Here is a 7,565-nt window from a genome sequence, read left to right as displayed (position 1 = left end):
TTCAATAATGTTTGGTGAAGTTAATAAATTGAGTCAATTACAACTTCTTTCCCTAGAGATTCTTTTCAGGGTTATGTTTCTTATTAAAAATGATGACCAGGGCTGGGCGTGGTGGCTCACACCTGTAATCCCAGCAGTTTGGGAGGCCAAGGTAGGTGGATCACCTGAGGTCAGGAGTTTGAGACCAGCCTGGCTAACAGGGTGAACCCTCGTCTCTACTAAAAATACAAAAATTAGCTGGGCATGGTGGTGGGCTCCTGTAATCCCAGCTACTCGGGAGGCTGAGGCAGGAGAATCACTTGAACCCGGAGGCGGAGGTTGTGGTGAGCCGAGATCACACCATTGCACTCCAGCCTGGGTGATAGAGTGAAACTCTGTCTCAAAAAAAAAAAAAAAAATGATGACCAAACCTGGTGTCTCATGCCTGTAATCCTAGCACTTTAGGAGGCCAAGATGAGAGGATCAGTTAGGACCAGGAGTTTGAGACCTGCCTGGGCAACATGGTGAAACCCTGTCTCTACAAAAAATACAAAATTTAGCTAGGTGTGGTAGCAAACAACTGTAGTCCCAGCTACTTGGGAGGCTGAGGTATGAGAATCGCTTGAACCTGGGAGATGGAGGCTGCAGCGAGCCATGATCACACAACTGTACTCCAGCCTGGGCAATAGAGTGAGACCCTGTCTCAAAAAAAAAAAGGAAAATTAGCTGGACTGGAGGATCACTTGGTCCCAGGAGTTCAAGGTTACAGTGAGCTATGAGCACACCACTGCACTCTAGTCTGGCTGACAGAGGGAGAACCTGTCTCCAATAACTAATAATAATAATAATTTTAAAATATAAAATGACACATAGTTTATGTATTTTTCTTAAGTTATGATGGAGAACCTTCATAATAATATGAAAAATCCAATATATTATTCCTTAGGGTCTTAGTTATTAATCTCATTATGATGTCATAACAGATGTTGGCACTCAGCTCTAGGTAGAGAGAAGAGGTGGCATTGACAATTTAAAAATGATTTTGAAATCAGTCATTTTCTAATTCTATTTAGTAGTAACAGTAGCACTGTAGTAATTGCTGCAGTAGTAGCAGTTAACATTTACTGAGTTCTAACACATAAAAAACTGTACTAAACACTACACATATATATCATTTAATCCCCAAAATAGCTAATGTTGGAGGGATAATTTTACAGATGAGGAAATGAAATGGCAAGAGGTTACAAAATGTACCCAAAGTTAGAGGACTCAAACCCAGATCAGTCTGATAGCAAAGTCACTGCTTTTAACTACAATGCCAGTGATTCTCAAAGTGTGGTCCCCAGACCAGCAGCATCAACATCACCTGAGAACGTGTTAGGAATGTAGATTCTCAACCCTCATCCCCATCAGCTGAATCAGCAACTCTGGGGGTGGGGTCACATTTGTCACATTCCCTCTAGGTAATTCCAAAGTCCACTGACATTTGACAACCTCTGTACTATGCTAAGCTGCATTTAAAAGAAGTACCAAACACTGAGTAAACATTAGTTGTGCAATTAAGTAAATGCGATAACAGGAGAGAACTACCTAGCACAGCACAGAGCTCACAGTGAGCATTAGCTTATAATAGTTTATTTCTGTTATATTAATACCCACCACGTCTGTCTATTGTGAAGTTAGATTATTAAAAACTGTTCCTGAACTGCCATCTGTATTCTAAGTGGGGAGGGGAGAAGCCCAGCATACTCTACTCAGAAGGAAATTATCCTTCCAGGCCAACCAAGATCTTGAGCAATTGTTTTTTAGCTAAAAAACTAATTCCATATTTTGTATTCATCAGAATGCCCAAAAAATGATGGATTTTTTGGCATTCTCCTACCACAAATATGTGGTAGGAGAAATCCACATATTTGACAACATTCCTTTGAATGAAACTAAGAAGTAATGTTGGTAGTGGTGGCCTGAGTGATACATGTGATTGTGGCAGAGATTAATGGTGACCAAAGAAACTTAACAAGTTTTAAAATTATAAAATAGGCCTCTCAGCCTCGCTTAATCACACAGGTCCATTGTGTGCTTGGTGTGTTTTCTGGGAGGCAGAGGAAGGCTCTCCTAATCACAACAGACCTGCCCAGAATGGCCTCTCCATTTCTAGGAGTATGATAGCTTTTGGGGGGAAAAAAAATAAAAGAAAATAATGGATGCTGCCGGGCGCGGTGGCTAATGCCTGTAATCCCAGCACTTTGAGAGGCTGCGGTGGGCAGATTTATGAGGTCAGGAGTTCAAGATCACCATGGCCAACATGGTGAAACCCCATCTCTACAAAAAATACAAAAATTAGTTAGGCGTGGTGGTGGGCGCCTGTAATCCCAGCTACTCAGGAGGCTGAGGCAGGAGAATCACTTGAACCCAGGAGGTGAAGGTTGCAGTGAGCCCAGATCATGCCATTGCACTCTAGCTTGGGCAATAAGAGCAAGACTCCATCTCAAAAAAAAAAAAAAAAAAGAAAGAAAGAAAAATAATGGATGCTATGAATGACAGTTTAATAAAATTTTTACTGATACATGATAATTGTACATATGTATGGGATACATGTGATATGTATTAAACATGCATACAATGTGTAATGATCAAATCAGGGTAATTGGGAGATTCGTCACCTCAAACATTGATTTTTTTTTTATGTTGGGAACATTCCAAATATTCTCTTTTAGCTATTTTGAAATATACAATAAATTATTGTTAATTATAGTCACCCTACTATGCTCTGAAACACTAGAACTTATTCCTTCTAATTGTATTTTTGCACCTGTAACTAACCTCTATTTCCCATCCCCAACCCTTCCTAGCCTCTAGTAACTATTATTCTACTCTCTACATCCATGAGCTCAACATTTTTAGCTACCACATACGAGTCAGAACATGCCATATTTCCACTTCTTCTACTCATTATTCTGGGCCTGGTTTATTTCACTTAACATAATATCTTCCAGTTCCATCTATGTTAATGCAAATGACAGAACTTCATTCTTTTGTGGCTGAATAGTATTCCATTGTGTATATGTATACAATATTTTTTCAATCCATTCATTGATGGACACTTAGGCTGATTCCATATTGTGACTTTTGGGATTGCTGAATTGTATGGCACATCTATCTTTAGTTTTTAGAGGAACGTCTCTACTGTTTTCCACAGTGGCTGTACCAGTTTCCATCCTCCCCGGTAGTGTACTAGTGTTCTCCTTTCTCTGCATCCTAACCAGCATTTATTGTTGTTTGTCTTTTTGATAATAGCCTATTTTAATGGATGCTATCAATAATATAATTTAGTAGGATAGTTTTAGTGATACCTTTTTGAATTTATATTTTCATAACTTGTGAAATGTCCCTTACACCTCATCTTTTGGCCTCTTCTTTACCTTTCAGATTTTGCAAAACCTTGCACACATGCATGACTCGGAATGCCAGGCATAATGGGAAGTTGCCACACAAGAAAAGAAAGAAAAACTCATTTAGGTGTGGTGGCTCAGGCCTGTAAATCCCAGCACTTTGGGAGGCTGAGGTGGGTAGATCACAAGGTCAGGATATCGAGACCATCCTGGCTAACATGGTGAAACCCCGTCTCTACTAAAAATACAAAAAACTAATCGGGTGTGGTGGCACGTGCCTGTAGTCTCAGCTACTTGGGAGGCTGAGGCAGGAGAATCGCTTGAACTTGGGAAGCGGAGGTTGCAGTGAGCCAAGATTGCACCACTGCACTCCAGCCTGGGCGACAGAGCGAGACTCCATCTCAAAAAAAAAAAAGAAAAAAAAAGAAAAACGCATTTCTGTTGAACACTTTTTAACATGAAAAAAAGGTAACTTTTTTTGGTAAGTGATTCTAGTGGTGGTGTGTGGAAGACAGGAGGGTCGTCAGTATCAGAAGAGATCACATTCAGCTCAAAGAGTTCAAGAGAAGACAGAGTTGGAAAACATGCTGTTCTACCTTTATGCTACACAATTTTAAACTAAAGGACCTCAAAATGGGTTATTGTTCACATTTTCCATAATTCTCTGAGTAAGACTTGCATTTGTGGTCACCAACAGTGAATCACAGTAATTACCTTGGAGAGAGTTATTGGAAACAGGCCACACAGTAGATGATCCAGTGACATGTGTAATGATGTAACCAGCATTAAATAAATGGACTTAGGGAACTGAAGAGACAAGCAGGTCTCTATGGTTCCAATATAAACAGGTTCCCAAGAGTCATGGCATTGTGAGTTATAATGGTACCGCTAACTTTTTTTGCGGGAGGCGGTATAATATATAATTGGTAAGATTAACTCTTTTAAGTGTACAACTTTATGAGTTTGGACAAATGCATACAGTCATATAACTGCCACCACAATCAAGATTTTCAATGTACATCTTAAACTAATCACAGTCTAGATTCAAGGAGTATTCTAACTCTTCACTGTGTGGTGTCCCAACTGGTGTACTAGGGTTATGGCTGTCACACATTTTGCTTTTACATATGCTACAAACCCACAAAACTACTGTACTTTCCCTATACTCACTCTTTTCCCTGTTTTCACTACTACTATTTTTAAAATTTAGCTAATCAATTATCTTTTACTGCTATTAAAAGTCAGAAAAAGTCATTTACATTTATCTTCATTTTAACCATTTCTGGAATCTTCATTTATTTGTGTAGATCCAACTTTCTCTCTGGTACGTAGAACTTAAGCCTGAAAAACTTCCTCTAATATTTCTTATAGTCCACTTCTGGGTAATGAATTCTCTGCTTTTGTGTGAAAAGTCTTAATTTCTCCTTCATTTTTGAAAGATATTCACACTGTGTATAGAATTGTGGAGAGTTATTATTTTTCCTCTCAGCAGTTTAAACATGCCAATTTGTCTTCAGACTTGCATGGTTTCTGAAGTCTGCTGTAATTCATTTTTTCATTTTTTTATTATTATACTTTAAGTTCTAGGGTACACATACACAACATGCAGGTTTGTTACATATGTATACATCTGCCATGTTGGTGTGCTGCACCTGCTGCACCCATTAACTCATCATTTACATTAGGTATATCTCCTAATGCTATCCCTCCCCCCTCCCCCCACCCCACGACAGGCACTGGTGTGTGATGTTCCCCATCCTGTGTCCAAGTGTTCTCATTGTTCAATTCCCACCTGTGAGTGAGAACATGCGGTTTTTGGTTTTCTATCCTTGTGACAGTTTGCTCAGAATGATGGTTTCCAGCTTCATCCATGTCCCTACAAAGAACATGAACTCATCCTTTTTTATAGCTGCATAGTATTCCATGGTGTATATGTGCCACATTTTCTTAATCCAGTCTATCATTGGTGGACATTTGGATTGGTTCCAAGTCTTTGCTATTGTGAATAGTGCCACAATAAACATACGTGTGCATGTGTCTTTATAGCAGCATGGTTTATAATCCTTTGGGTATATACCCAGTAATGAGATGGCTGGGTCAAATGGTATTCCTAGTTCTAGATCCTTGAGGAATCACCACACTGTCTTCCACAATGGTTGAACTAGTTTACAGTCCCACCAACAGTGTAAAAGTGTTCCTATTTCTCCACATCCTCTCCAGCACCTGTTGTTTCCTGACCTTTTAATGATCGCTATTCTAACTGGTGTGAGATGGTATCTCATTGTGGTTTTGATTTGCATTTCTCTGATGGCCAGAGTGAACAGGCAACCTACAGAATGGGAGAAAATTTTTGCAATCTACCCATCTGACAAAGGGCTAATATCCAGAATCTACAAAGAACTTAAAACAAATTAACAAGAAAAAATCAAACAACCCCATCAAAAAGTGAGTGAAGGATATGAACAGACACTTCTCAAAAGAAGACATTTACGCAGCCAACAGACACATGAAAAAAGTTACCACTATCTTTTTATCATGGTGGGAAATGTGAAATTATCCAGGAATGGCATCTGTGACAATAAAGATGAAAAAATGATTCCTAGACCAAAATAGGAAGAGATGATGTCTGGATATTTGCCCTGATTTGACAATAAATAAATATGTAAGCATCTCTTCTACTCCTTTCTACCCATTATTCTGAATTTTTATTGATAAATCACTATACTTTCCAGGAGCCCACACAATTTGTAAAGCATTTTCAATAAAAGTGTTTAGTTAGACAAGGCTTCTTAAAATGTATATACATATTTTCCTTGCTTTGCACATGGGTGCCTCCTAGAGCCACCTGCACCAGTCATGGTCAATCCCACTGTGTTCTTTGATGCCATCAACGACTTGGGCTGTGTCTTCTTTGAGCTGTTTGCAGACAAAGTTCCAAAGACAGCAGAAAATTTTGTGCTTGAGAGCTGGCAAGAGAGGATTTTGTTATATGGGTTCTTACTTTCACAGAATTATTCCAGGCCTTACGTGCTAGGGTGGTGACTTCAGGCCATTATGGCATTGGTGACAAGCTTATCTACAGAGAGAAATCTGATGATGAGAATCTCATCCTGAAGCATACAGGTCCTGGCGTGATGTTCATGGTAAATGCAGGACTTAACACAAACAATTCCCAGTTTTTCATCTGCACTGCCAAGACTGAGTGGTTACATAGCAAGCCTGTTGTCTTTGGGAAGATAAAGGAGGGCATGAATATTGTGGAAACTGTGGAGCACTTTGGATCCAGGAATGTCAAGACCAGCAAGAATATCACCATTGCCAATTGTGGAAAATGCTAGTAAATTTGATTTGTTTTATCTTAACCACCAGACTATTTTTTCTGTAGCTCAGGAAAGCACCCTTCCACCCCATTTACTCACAATATCCTATAATCTTTGTGCTCTCACTGCAGTTCTTTGGGTTCTATATTTTTCCTATTCCCCTTCACATCTAGCTGGATTGCACAGTTAAGTTTATTAATTATGAAATAAAAATTAAGTAACAACAAACAATTTTCCAGGGGCCGTATATATCCCACATAATAGCAACTCTGATTGGCTGTGACCCTATGTTTGAGAGTTAACAAGTATTAATTGATGCACTACATATGGTAGTATCATGTTCTGTCAAATGCTGTTATTCCAGCCCCAAAAAGCTGTATAAGGCAAACCTCGTCTTAAGAGCCATGGTCTTACTGGTAATACAGAACTTACACATATGAAACATATCAAGAGATACATAAAATTAGATATTATTTGGTGCCTAATTGATTAGACATATCTTTAAACATGGTAGAAATGGTTAATGCTCAGGATTGAGGGAGGGTCAAGCTCAGTCTGGGCTGGTGTCTCAAGGAAGGCTTGGTGACACTTGAGGTAGCCCTGAGGCACATGCTGAACTTGGACAGGCTCAGAAGTGTTCAGAAAGCTGGCAGGGTGTAGGGGGCAACAGTAGGAATATCTTAGGGAGGAAGCCTCTCTATTGAGAGTCAGACTTGAGGGCATTCTGAACGAAAGAAGGTGCAGCCTCTGCTGTTTCTTGGAACTAGGCTCTTGAACTATTAACAGCAGAAAAACCACCCTGCGGAGGGAAGTGGCAAAGCTATTAGGACACCCTTCACTACCCTGTGGATAGGAGACACTGATGGAATGCATT

General features: G+C 39.6%; 1 non-coding gene across 1 annotated transcript; it reads left to right on the top strand.

Annotated features, from left to right (window-relative positions):
- Positions 1-2,018: 2,018 nt before the first annotated feature.
- Positions 2,019-2,150, top strand: LOC112135965 (small nucleolar RNA SNORA64/SNORA10 family). Its single transcript, XR_002917181.1, has one exon. It is a non-coding gene; the product is annotated as a small nucleolar RNA SNORA64/SNORA10 family (small nucleolar RNA).
- Positions 2,151-7,565: the final 5,415 nt, after the last annotated feature.

Source organism: Pongo abelii, chromosome 10 (genome assembly GCF_028885655.2).
Source record: "Pongo abelii isolate AG06213 chromosome 10, NHGRI_mPonAbe1-v2.0_pri, whole genome shotgun sequence".
In the NCBI taxonomy this organism is placed as follows: Eukaryota; Metazoa; Chordata; class Mammalia; order Primates; family Hominidae; genus Pongo; species Pongo abelii.
Note: the sequence above shows the minus strand (reverse complement) of the source record. Positions and strands in the feature narration are given on the sequence as shown.